Source organism: Camelus bactrianus, chromosome 11, assembly GCF_048773025.1.
Source record: "Camelus bactrianus isolate YW-2024 breed Bactrian camel chromosome 11, ASM4877302v1, whole genome shotgun sequence".
NCBI classification, from domain to species: Eukaryota; Metazoa; Chordata; class Mammalia; order Artiodactyla; family Camelidae; genus Camelus; species Camelus bactrianus.
In genome coordinates this window covers 84,748,236-84,760,404 of record NC_133549.1, presented here as the reverse complement: position 1 = coordinate 84,760,404, position 12,169 = coordinate 84,748,236, and the positions used below count along the sequence as shown (strand labels likewise).

Genomic DNA, 12,169 nt, shown 5'->3' with positions numbered 1-12,169 from the left:
TGGATTGAATGTCTTGATTTGATTGAATTATCCAGACATTTGGAGTATGTCCCAGTAGATATTTATAATCTTTATGAATCAGAAGCATTATGAAAGATAGCTGAGATTTTTTTTTTTTGCCTTTAATGGTAGTAATAATGTAAGGAATACACTACAGGCGATTATGTGTTATTTATATTTTTTAATATAGCATGCATAATCACATAGTATACATCAGTAAGTTTTTAATAATTTGGCTTACCCATGTTTTTTATATTGTGATCTGTATGAGCAATGCTTTGACACCTCCTCACCCCAACTCGTGTCCTTTTGCTTGTTTTGGTACTATGTAAACAATATACTAAGGCACTAGATATTTTCAGCCCCCTAACCTAGTCTCTTTTCTTCTAGTGTTATGAGCTTGACTACTAAATGTGCCACGCCCAGTTTTAGAATGTACCTTAGAGCACATGGGATGCTAGCAATGGTCTTTAACACCTTGGATGATTCCCAATATCATCAGGGATTTAAGTTTCTGGAATTGAGAAGCATTATTTAAAGATTCTACTTTATTTGGCTATTAAAAAAATACCTTCATTCATCTATAAATATTTCCTAATTATGGGTTGAGTTAGTCTTATTTGCTAAATATTTAGAGCTTAATGCCGAAATTTTCTCTTAATAAATTAAGTAAGGTTATTTTCTAATGACCTTTTCCCCCCTTAACTTGTCAGTTTATACTATTAAAACACTATTTAGTTATCATAGGTAGCATACCACACTGGAGATTCTAATTCTGTAAGTATTGATTTTCTCTAGTTAAAAAGTACTGAAAAAATTATTTATTTTTGATGTTAATAGCATGGAAAAAAGTAAAAAGATACTAAAAAATATTTTTGACATTTTGTTTGGATGTTGAATATAGGACATAGCCCATTATGAAAAAGAATCTATTCCTCATTTTCATTATGATTTTGACACTTTCTCTTAAAAGTAAAGCATATATATAAAAGTTGGGTTTAACATTTTCAAAGTTAGGAAAAAAATCATTATTAATCATGATCAATAGCGGTATTTTGAGATGGAATTTTTTTTGTTCAAGGAAATATCCCAACACCTATGCCCTTTTAATTTCCAGAAATTGTTGCTCTGTAAACATTTAGTTACCTAGTCAGAATTTTGAGGATTCAAAGCTTAAATCTTTAGATAATTAATTGTGTTTCTGTGCATTGAAATAAATGTTAAGTACAGAATATTCCATATATTAGAATATCCCAGCATAGACCTTTTTGTTATATTAATGCTTACCTACATCACCTTCAATACTTGTAGATTTTATTATAAGCAGAGTGTGCTAACTCTACCTGATATGAATGATTTTGAGAATATATTAATGGTTCTCTAACAATTACTTGCTTCAGCCGGACCTGATAGGTTTATTGCAAAGAAACGAGTGTAAATATGCTTCTTTGAGCATCCTAGCTTTATATATTGACACAAACTCAGCTGTGTTTATTTCACATGAAAAATAGCTGTTTCTGATACAGATTTTACACTTACACCATTGCATTTAGTTATTGATTGTAAACTAAAACTTTACTATATCATAAAGAACACAGAGTAAAGGATATTTTAAAATAGGATTATATTTAGCTGAAAAACTATTTTGTAAACCCTTCATTTAGCACTTTGATGCCCCAGAGCTAGAAGCATTTATGTAGGAAAGTTCTGAAGAAAGGAAAATTTTAAGCAGCAGTGTTTTATTAATGTATTTATTTAATTCACATTTCCCTAGAATATTTAAAGAGGGGAGTTTTCACTGAATACATTTTCAAGCTTTCTAAAATATGAACAAGTGTCAAAATGATCTTATCCCCTGAAAATATCCCTAATTGCTGATTTTTTTCTTTTGTCTGTTGAATCTGCCCCTTTTACAGCTGCCCTCATGTACATACTGAGTAGAGATCTTTTGAACATGGATCTTGATAGAGCTAGCCTAGATCAAATAATTTGACTTTTAGTACTGGAACAAGATGCTTCTTGAGCTAAGCTGTTGAATGAAAAAGACATGAATAAAATTAAAGTAAACATCCAAAGGCTCTGTGAAACTGTGCAGAAGAAGCACCTTCATCTAGAAAGTACAATGGTGGTTTCCTTCTTTCCATTCATAAAGTGAAAATTACTTTCAGGAAGTTTTTAGTCATAGTTGTTGTGTGACTTTCAACAAATCATTTAAACCCTTGTTTATAATTTGGTAAATTCTTGTGAGGTTTTGCTCAACGTAATTCTGTTCCCTGCCTGATGTTCCTAAACTGGCCCATCAGTATTTAGTTTAGTTTAGTTTTGTTGTGTTTTTCCTGGTGACAATTTTTATTGCATTTTGCCTAATCCTTTTCCTTTTTGCTTTTTTGTTTGTTTGTTTTAATGTAACTACATTGAGGCTACTAGGGATCTGAATTCTTACTCTTTGTAGGTTTCAGGGATAAAGATTCAAAGGATTTTCAAAAGCCATTTTCAGTGAGCATTCACTTATTCCAGAGTATCTCAGGATGTCTGATCAACTGCTGTAAGAGATCAAGACTCGGAAGGAAGATTCCTGGGCATCAGCCCTTCTCTGGAGCAATTTCTCTTATCCTAGGGGTCATGGCTGTGGCTACTTTTATGCTCAATGTAACTCCCTAAGTTGACTGTGTTGCTTTTGGTTGATATTATTTCTAATTTCTTCTGGCTTCTTTAAAGCTTTTCTTAAAGATTGGTAGGCCAGTAGAAGATAATTGGTCTTGTCACTAAAAAAAAAAAAAAAAAAGAAAAAAAAATTGTTAAATATTCCCAACATTTATGTATTTCCAACATCTGAACTATGTAAGCATTGGTTTTTCTTCTGCCCACAAAACTGAAGACTGCAGCATTTGCCTCAAAAATTGCAGAAGGCTTTGTGTTAGCCACATATGACTTAGAGTTATTGCTGTGTTTAGTTAAGATAGAGTAGGGAATAGATTCAGGTAGAGTGGGGTTTGAGAGGGAAAATGAGTTACCATTAAAAGGCAGGATACAAAATTGACGTGTACTCAGGCCTTTCAATTACAAAAATTAGAAAAGTGGTAAGATTGTAGATAAGCAATCCTTCTACCTTCTACCAAACGATCTGTATGCTATTTTTGAAACATATTTTACTTTTAAAAGTACTTTTAATATTTTTACATATACTAATTCTTAATGGTAGAAATTTGAGCCTGTAATTTTTATTTGCTGCATGATTGAATAAATATACCTTTATTACTATTTTGTCTCCCATAGTGTTGTACTTTTCAATTCTTTCCAGGTGTTTTCTCTTGAATAACATGATGATAAACGTTCCTTGAATTTTCTCCATCATTCGTTGAATTTATTAGGATGGTAAATACCATTATAACTTTGTTATATTGTGTTAAAGAGTTAACCACATGATTAAAACCAAACACAGTTGCTAATGTTAGGATGCCTCTTTTTACACCACCCCCACTTCAACTATTCTTGAATTTTGTGTGTGTTTTAAATCTTACAATAGACATTGCTTTATAGAGTGACTATCCCCTACACATAAGTGTTGTTTGTTTTATTAGTTACTTGACCTCTTCCTTGAAATACATGACTACTCCTGATGTGCTGTGGAAAGATAACTTAAAATATTAATATTATTAGAATAATAAATATAATTCAAATATCCAAGAGCTCACAGTTGCTGAGTAGTATTCTTATTAATGATTTGGTTGTGCTTTTAACTTTTTGAGGACTATTCCAGTTTCAAATAAAATGTTTGAACTGTAGGCTACTTTTAAATACTAGCTTATAGTATACTGAATATAGCAAGCAGTCCTTTTTATACCTATAGAAACAAACAATAAAGTCCCCTTTTTGCATAAAATCTTGTGAATCTTTGCTATATTAACACCAAATTACTATGTACTCTCTTTTCTAAATGAAGAAAGCCTCATTAGTCTTCAGCTTCACTGCTGTGACTCATGAGCTGACTTACCTGAACAGATCTCATTACTTTACTCTTTCAGGGCCTTAGAATGAGAATTGGGTAAAATTTAATCTGTTTTTATAGTATTGAATTCTAGTTTTATATTTATCACCTTGCACATCAACCTTGCTTTTTTTATAAAGAATAAAATAAAGTCTTTAGATCTCTTCTAAATCTAATAATACTAAGATTTTTGTTGATTAGATTTTTTTTACATTTCTAAATACCTAAGTTATATTCAGTTTCAAATAGGTCAGGAAAACAATATAAAGTTGCTTCTTTCAAAGGAAAGACACTTTGGGAAGAAAATCAGGTCTTTTCAGCTTTGCTAATTAAAGCATTTCTTTTGATAAACTAAAGCTTCTTTATTTCAGCAGGAACCAGTTTGCCCTTTATTGGAGTGTGGCTATGTGTGTTTTTAAAAGATACAATAAAAAAAAAAGGAAAAAAAATTAAAGGAAAATAAAGAAAAAGGAAAAGTAGACTGGTTTATAAATAAGGTTCTGAGTGCTCTGTGCTCCCTCTACTGGTGGCCCTCGGTCATTATTTGTGTATAATACTGTCATGGTGGCCGCATGATGGGTATTCAAGCTGCTACCGCTGCGGTGTAGTTTAAAACTGGTGAATCTGAAGCCCTAAAGATAACAAAGGATTTTTATTCAGAATAGATAAGAACATATATAGAACAATGTGAAAAAAAAACAAGAAACTTTGCTGGAAAATAAGGAATATTTGACGGGGGCTCACAGTAGAATACAGTTAACTGATAAATACATGAAAACAGGCTTATTTTGAAAATAGAAAAACATAAAGCATAGCAGTAAGAGACGTTTTTACCATCAGGCAAAAGTTTAGACACACCCACACCCTGTTCATGCAATGTTGCTTGTTACAACTTTTGTGGTAAATTAATTCAATATATTGATCTGTAGTTGAAATACATGTACCCTTTGGTTTGTCGGTCTCACCCTTGAGCCTCTATATGGTAGAAATAACAGTAGCAATATGTATTTTATTGAACTAGCAAATGATCAACTACTAGAAATAATGGATTTTCTCTGAAATAAGCCAACGGTAAAAAAAAAAAAAAAAAAAAACTTCTACAGTTCAAGATTTTTCTGATACCAATTTAAATAAGTTTAGGTTAACAGAAAAAGGCATTTAGTGTGTTATAAAAATGCTATGGTGTCTTAGCTTGGTGGTAGAAAGCATGCTTAGCATACATGAGGTCCTGGGTTCAATCCCCAGTACCTCCATTGAAAAAGAAATTAATAGTAAACAACAAACAAACCTAATTACACAACTGCCCAAAATACTATGGGCTGGTAGCATGCAGTTTTTTTTTTTAATAAAAATCTCTAGAGTTGTTGCTTCAGAATTCTTGTTGTGCATCAATAATCTTAATAGTGTTTCCGATTTTCAGGCTGGACATTTAGCTATGGACATGTTACTGTCCCTTAGTTCTAAATGAGAAGGAGACTTGTTTAAAGAAGAACTCTGGCTCTTGGAGTGGTCTAGATCATATTATAAAGGTAATATATATATTACCTTTATATATATATATATATAAAGCATTTTAATATATTATTTAAAGCTTGAAGAAAATTCATGTACTTCAAAGAATAATGACGTCAGTTTGAAAAGATCTGTTCTTTTTAGTACCATCTTGAAAATCTTTTAAAAATAAAGCCATTAACAGTGTGATATGGGGGAGTTATGGAAATAAAAAAATAAATTACAGCCTCATATTTTAACATCTCACAGAATAAAACTTAGAATAAATAGTATTCAGAGAAGTTCTAGCATATTCATAGCATGTGTACAGATGGCTTTTATATGTTAGTTAAGGGGATAAGTATTGAAGTGATGAGACATGCTAATGTATATTCATTTCTTTTCTCCTAGTGAAAGGTGTGGACCATTTAAGTAGAGATGAAGATGAACAGAAACTAATGGCCTCACTATGGGGAGCAGAGAGATGCTTATGAGTTTAAGAAAGTAAAAGTATGAACAAATATTGGGGGAAATTACTTAATCTTAAATATGACTCTGTGTGTGAGACTGTCATAGTTTTATATTAAACATCCCTTGAGTTTTATTTTGCTAATCCAAGTTGAAATTGTAATGCATTCTTTGAGCAACCAAAGTTTACATGTTAAATGACCAGTGTAGTTTTTTTTGTTTGTGTGTTGTGCCATATGAAATCATGAGTGTCAAGTTTGTTCATATTGCCAAATGTTATAGTTCTTTCCTTAATGTGGACTTCTGCTTAAATATATTAACTTGTTTGTAGAAGGTAATAGTTAAATGCAGTCAGGGTTTTGTTTAATTTTTTAAATAGTAACTTTCTTCATGTAACTACTGTTTCAGTCACATTGTTTATGATCACAGCTTATTATAATATTTGGTTTTGAAGAGTACTACTGAACTGTATGCCATAAGTATATTTGTTTTTTGACTTTTCTGAATGACTGAAGCAAGTTCAGAGTATATTAGGATTTATGTTGGCAGTGAATTTCAAGACACATAGGCTGTGTGTTGGCCAGACTGGATTAGCAAGGGATTTTTTTGAAACATCTGTGGGAAAATGATCTAGTGTAAATGAAAAGTTTCTGGCATAGATGAAGTGGAAATTATTCCTTGGCTCTTCTAGAGTGCTTCAAGTACATTTGGTAAATATAAAATTTTTAAGAATTCTAGATGAATCTACATTAAGAACTTTAACAGTTTGTTTATTAAATTAGTGATTGTTCTTTTCTGACCTGTAAAGTGCTTGGTAACTGATTACCAGGAATTTATAGCACAGAATATGTTAATTATGAACACACAGTTATAACAGTGATGTTTTAATTTGGTAGTAAAGCAATAGATGTACTATTTTCGATTAAGGACACACGGGTTGTTGTTCCCTTAGAAGACAAGGGCTGATCATCCTTCCTGATGTTTATGTCTTCTGGAGCACTGTGTGTTATGTGTGAATGAATGAATGAATGAATGAATGTTATGAATTGCCACAAAATTTCAAAATTTTTCCTTTTAGGTAATGGTGCGTAATCCAGAGAATCAAAGCTACTTGAGAGCATAGAAAGATTCACAACTCATTGTTTCATCAGCTAAGTAAGTTTTTCTGAAACGTCATGCTTTCTTTTCCTTTCCTTTCAAATTGATGTACAGTGTTGTGTTTTTAGTGTCCAGCGTTGTGATTCAGTTATAGATAGATAGATATCAATTCATAGATTCTTTTTCATCACAGGTTATTACAAGCTAGTGAATATAGTTCCCTGCGCTATACAGTAGGACCTTGTTGTTTATTGATTTTGTTTATAGTAGTTTGTATCTGCTAATCCCAAAGTCCTAATTTATGACTCCCACTTCCCCTTCCCCGTTTGGTAACTACATGTTACCAAAGACATAAGTTTCTATGTGTGTTAGCTTCTGTGAGTAATTATTGTTTTGTAAATAGGCTCATGTCATCTTTTTAGGTTCCCCATATAAGTGGTATCATTGTATTTGTCTTTCTCCTTCTGGCTTACTTCCCTTAATATGATAATGTCTAGGTCCATCCGTGTGGCTGCAAATAACCTTATTTTATCCTCCTCAGTGCATGTAAAATTTCCAAGTATATCTCCAGCCCTGGTTCTAGCTCATTATAGCAGCTTCTTCCTAACATCTCTATCCCGGTTGTTGATATTGCTGCCCTGGTTCTCTGGCCTCTAGCCTGTCCAGTACAATACCTGTACCTCGGGGATTAACCTTTCATGGATCTCTGTTTTGTAAAAAGAACCCCAAACTTCAAATCTGTGTGATTCCTTATTGTCTTTGGATGTATGTTCAACAGCCTTAGTATAGTAGCAAATACCCACTTCAGCCTGACTCAAGTTTATCTATTTTTAACCCCTTATTTTTAAAGAATTTCAAATGGAGATAAAAGTAGAGAGTAGCATCATAACCCCTGTTGTACATGTCATTCAGCTTGAATAACCAGCAGTCGTGGCCAGTCCTGTTTCCATGTATTACCCATCCATTCCCCTTCTATATTATTTTGAAACAAATTATAGATTTCAAATCATTTAATTCATAAATACTTAAGTATATATTCTCTAAAAGAGGACTCTTAAAATATAACCACAATATCATTCTCATATCTTATAAATTATTAATTGCTTAATATTATCGTATGTGCAGTCATTATTCAGATTTCCAATAGTCTCAAATTTCTAGTAGTCTCTACTTACTAATAGATTTGCTTTTTATCTGTAGGATTCCTTGTCATCTATTTTTGTCTTATATTTGTAAATTACATCACACTTAGTACCGTTAAGGCATATTGTTCTGTAATCAAGTTTACTCTCCCTTACCAAAGTGTATTCATGCAAGTTAAAATCTGTTTCTTAGTTTGAAAATGTCTTTTGTATATTTGACATGACCCCTGACACATGCCTTCTAAGAGGAGATGGTTAGGAACCTTTGTAATTAGGACCTTTGCATCAGATGTCTTAGAAGTGGCAGTAGAGGTCAGAATTGGGTGTTTGTGAAAGACCAGTTATCTGGCTTTTTGAAATTTTCAGCAGAACCCTGATAAATGCAGGGATAGCATATTGAACAATTAAATATTCTCCTGCTGTTCCCACCTCACCTCCCAGCAGATTTATTAACTCAGTGCTCCTTAAAGCCTGTGAGTTAACAGTAACAGCATGGTCATTCTGGTGAACATCCCCAAACTTCTAAAGAACAAATTATTTCATGTTCGACACAAGGAACCACTTCTTAACCAGAGAATATGTTTTAAGTAGCAGCTGGAGAGCAATGAGATATAGTACAGTTTTCTTTAAGGGTTTTGTGTGGTGTATAATACACGAAGGTTTGGCCGACAGAGTCAGCTTAGTTCATCTCTCATAGACTTTTTAAAATCAATGGACATGGCAATTTAAAGAGCATTTTCAGAAATACTAGACCCACTTAAAGATGACATTTCTTTGTTATTTTGGGTAGCATCTTGAGAATCCTTGGGTATAGATGATGCCAGGAGACATGTCAGTTCAATGACCTCATGTTAAAAAATATGATGTGAGGTTTGAGTACAGCTCAGTGTAGTGCACACACTTAACATGCACAAGGTCCTGGCTTCAATCCCCAGTACCTCCATAAAAAATATGATTTGTTCTGATGTTTAGGAAGTATTTAATATTTATCTATACAAGGTTATTATGCAATATTAATATAAATAATATTCTTTACCTACGCTAAGAGCTTACATTTGAAATGAAAAAACATCTAAATGAAATTCAGAAGTGCCCAGTGTTAGCTTTTAAAAGTTTAACTTGTTTGGGGATATGTTGTGGTAGGTTGTTATGCTGGAGACTTTGGTAAAATAGCGGGCAGCTGTGGGTAGTAAAGTTATAAACCTCTGCATTGAGTTTATAATTTTAACTTTGCTTGGAAAAATTAATAGTATCAAGTTTTCGTAAAATCTTAGCGCCTAGTGTGATTACCAGACATGTTTGGTACACAGTTGAGTAGATAATACATTATAAGTTCTTTAATAGAAAAAAATTAATTTAGCAGCATTTATGACAAGTTTAAAACAGTAAGGTCCAAGGAGGTAGAAATTCTTAGTATAACTATGTTTGTTTAGCATAACCGTCTTTATTTTGTTTTGTCTTAAGAGCATTACAACATTGTGAAGAATTCATTAAGCAGTATAACCGTGCTGAGAACAGTACATGTTTACCTGACAGTCAGCCTCTGCCTCCCCAGAATATCACTAATCACCTGGGCAAAGCAGTGGAAGACGGCATGAGGGACATCATTGGGGTGATGCTCAATTTAACTAATGATAAACATCAGTCATATTTTCTACATATATTCTCACTGAAAGATTGTATTACATGTAAAAATAAGTTAATCGCCTTGTTTCTTCTTGTCTTAATGTAGTCATTTTAAAATTGCCATCATGTAATTCATTTACTCATGTATAGATTTAACTGCTTTTATCAGTTGATATTTTAAAAACCAGCTCAGCTCAGAAAAATTATTGTCAACAGTGTATCTCAATAAAGGAATAGCTATACATTTTTAATTTTTAATATTTGTATTAATACATATTAGTTGTCAGTGTCATAAAAATGATAACAACCTTTATCCTCTTCCCATTCCCTGTTTCAGAATGGGACAGCACCACAACAGGAGAGCAGGGTGGCATGATGGGCACAGTGATGAACTGTGTGCTTCAGATTCCAAAGTACCTACCTGAGAAGCAGAGATTTGCTATTCAAAAGCTGGTGAGTTCAAATGACTATTTCAGAAATGAGTACTTGATCTATTAAGATGATAAAAACTTCATCTTAGTTTTGAATTTAAGAACCAGTTGTTCAATATACTTTGGGTTTCAGTTGACTCCCTATGAACATAATTCTTACAGTACAGAAGGGAACCATGAAGGGCCATGTGTAAAAATAACGAATATGAGAACTAAAAGTGGTGAAATCATTCTTTGGAATGGCCATTATTTATAATTAAAAAGTGGTTATTAACCATTTTGAAGCTCATAGCACACTGATTAGTTTTCTAGCTGTCAGTAAAAGTTGTATATTGTATTCACTTGTTTTAATTCTCACCTGTGGCAACAGGCATATTTTACCTTTTGTAGGATTTAGGACTACTGGTAAATCTAGTTGAGTATAATGCTCAGAATTGGCAGTGTCTCATCAACATGGAAGCATCATGTTCTTTTGATTCTTCCTTCTGTAGTGGAGAGGGAGATGGTAGTTTAAGGATGGCTGGACAAGTCCATGCAATTCAGGCTTTAGTGCAGGTAAGCAGCCAGTTAAAAACAAACTAACACCTTCAGGTTTTACATCTGTCCAGTTTATTTATCAGGTGTTACCTACCCTCCTTCATACCTTCCCTCCCCTCCTCTTCTTCTTCCTCTTCCTCTCTCACCTGGTCAGTGAGAGAAGAGGTACACTGGGTTAGAATGTGTGCCATTACTTATTCTGCTGACTGTTTTCAACTACTGTAATCACTCCTTAGGCATTGTTATCAAAAAGCAGAAACAAGGCCTCATTGTATATGAATCAAAAGTAGATTACTAACAACAAATTACAAATCACGTTTTAGCTTTATCCCATCTGGTTCAAGTCTTCCAGCATTACTTACTGGTCTGATCTGTGCCCAGGACTGTGTGTACCTAAATATTGGAGCATAGCTTTGAAAGTATATATGTCTTTGGAGTAATTTCCTGGCTTAGGAATTGTGTCACAGTATGTATATTTAAAATTGATGCCCCAACTTGCCCCACCCCAATCACATACTCCCTCGTCAGTTGATTTTTACTCCCCTGTAAAACTGTATGTGGGTTTTTGCTTCTTGACAGTGCTGGGTGTTACTATTTTTTACTTTCCCCCATATAATACTTTCTGCCAGTTCTTAGCTACCTTTGTCATTTCCTTAAGTGACAGTTTGCACATGTTCAGAAGTGATCATGAACCTTTTTTTTTTTTTTTCCATTTTTTCCAAAGCCTTTGCTATCCTGTTAATCCTTTTGGCCTTTCTGAAACTAGACATGCTTGATCTGTGTCTTCAGGTAATAACCTGCAAGAACTTGTCATTTTCTTCAGTCATAACTAGGAGCCTAATCATTCCGTTTCAAACATTTGGGTTTCAGGACTTCTTTATTCTGTATACTTTTATGTGATATAAAGTATACATTATAATAATTATTGGGCATACTAAGTAACTTTTGTTTATGTGTGGTTTATCTATTGATAAATTAGGAGTCAAAGCAAAAAGTTGTAAAATTCAAGTACTCATTCTATTAGCCACTTGATATATAAACATAATCACATGGCATGTAGATTCTGGAAAACTCCCACTGTCTAGTTGTGAGAGAATGAAAGGAGTCAGTTGACCTTTCAGTATACTTATGAATGCAGTTTTGAGCTCACACATTCCCTGAAAGGATTTGGGGGGACCCCTAGGGAACCTGGAACCAATTTTAAGAAACACTGCTTCACATAAAGCTGGAATTTTATTTTCTTGAGGGTATTAAATTTTATATGCCATGCTTGTGAATATTTAGCAAATTTTTGAGATCTCCTTGGCCTGTGGTTTTCAGGTAGCTGTCATTAGTAACTTTGGGTTTCCCCAGTCATATCAGTGAGTATATGAAATGCTTTCTGTACA

The 12,169-nt window shown here is 33.2% G+C and overlaps 1 pseudogene; it reads left to right on the top strand.

Annotated features, from left to right (window-relative positions):
- The window catches only part of LOC141579212 (CDK5 and ABL1 enzyme substrate 2-like), a 57,084-nt pseudogene that overhangs the window by 35,574 nt on the left and 9,341 nt on the right, over positions 1-12,169 (top strand).